Source organism: Grammomys surdaster, unplaced genomic scaffold, assembly GCF_004785775.1.
Source record: "Grammomys surdaster isolate TR1022 unplaced genomic scaffold, NIH_TR_1.0 255, whole genome shotgun sequence".
In the NCBI taxonomy this organism is placed as follows: domain Eukaryota; kingdom Metazoa; phylum Chordata; class Mammalia; order Rodentia; family Muridae; genus Grammomys; species Grammomys surdaster.
Genome location: NW_021604696.1, coordinates 9,956,923 through 9,958,742, shown reverse-complemented (window position 1 = coordinate 9,958,742; position 1,820 = coordinate 9,956,923).

Sequence of the window (1,820 nt, the reverse complement as noted above, 5' to 3'; positions counted from 1 at the left end):
AGAGAGAGAGAGAGAGAGAGAGAGAGAGAGAGAGAGAGAGAGAGAGAGACAGAGAGACAGAGAGAGAGACAGAGACAGACAGACAGACAGACAGACAGACACAGAGACAAAGGAGTTATTAGGTCACAGGGACTCCATCCCCCTGACCTGAAGCCCATGAGGGAATTAAAGAATCCTGGGAGAGTGGTTAGTTATGGAAAGAATGAGATATTTATGTAAGAGCCAGAAGATAGGGTGAAGGACCATGAATTGCCAACTAGGCTTGATCTGACCGTTATGACCATGAGATTACAACTATAATTCCCTGTACCAGGCCTACACAGGACAGACAATCTGTCAATAATGAGTCATGGATGGGGAGGAGCTGACGGGGCCTTACTCTTGGTTGCTGAGCTATTGGCCATTGATCAATTCTTGGGAAGGAGAAATCTCTGTCTTTAGTTATATACCTACTTCCGAGTCCACGGACACCCCTGCTTAAACTCAGTAGGTCATAAAACAAAATGATTAGCTATGAATATGGGGGAAAAAATCTGTCAGGAGGAAGGTAGATGGTAGTAGGAAGTTTGGAAAGTAGGGACGGGGAAGTGGTCAGTGTGCATTATATGCACCTGTGAAATTGTCAATAAATATAATCAATAAAAAAGGAATATGTTGTTTTAAAGCATCTCGCCCTTTCTCTTTCTGCAAACCCACTTCCCATTTCATTTTCCTCCAAGAACTGAAACAGCACCGCACCCTCATCAGAAGCCCAGCAGATAGTGCTGTCTGATCTTCCACTTTTAGCCTCCAGAACTAGGAGCTAAAACAACCTTTCTGAGTAGGCTAACCAAAGTCACGTCCCCACCCCCACCCCCTGCCAACCCCCTCCTGCCTCAGTTAAGCTCGTCTGGAAGAGCGATCACAGACTTGGCCAAAACTGTCTCCTAGGTGACCCTAAATTACATCACACTGACAGACAAGACTAATCATCACACTCCTGTTTCTCACAGAGCACAATTTAGAGAATTTGTGATAACTGGAAGAACTTTAAATTCCTCAGAAGTCAACCCAAAAGACATTATCTGCAACAATAAGATAGAATCACAAAGCAAGATTGCTAATATTAATCTGGGTTATATTGATAGCTCTAAGAATGCTCGAAAAAACATAAAATGTACATACCAATACTGAAACCATCGCTGTACAAAATTTAAGCTTATGGCCATAGCTATGTAAAACTTAAAACTTATTCATGGGAAAGAATGATGGCAAGAATATATAAAATTTTAGTAGTTTGTACCTGGAAAAAAAATAAAACAACTATGTGATTTTCTTTTTTCTAGGTCACAGACTAAATTTTTTGAGCATGCCTTCTAATATTAAATTTTTAAGTAATATAAGATAAAAAAATTATTAATTTCTATTAGGTAACTCTTACAAAAACCACAGACTGAGTAAACCAGCATAAATGTATTATTCTGCAGCCTTGAAGAAGAGCCCTCTCTTGCCTCTCTCCAGCTCCTTGTGGCTGCTGGCAAGCTTGCCTTTCTTGAGCTGACACCTGACTACACAGTCGGTCACACAGCATGCTTCCTGTGGATGTCTTCACACTGAGTCTTCCTGTGAGGACACCAGCCTACTCTGACGTGACCCCATCCAAACTAGTGAACTCACAAGTACCTTGTTTTCACATAAGGTCACATTCTGGGTCAGTTCGGGCTTCAGCAGGTCTTTTTGAAAGGAGTGGGGAAAAAAAAAACACCATACAACTTGTAAGAGAAATTTAACATTTTGATGTTTCTTTCAGTAGTTGCATGCCTTAATTCATTCATTCACTG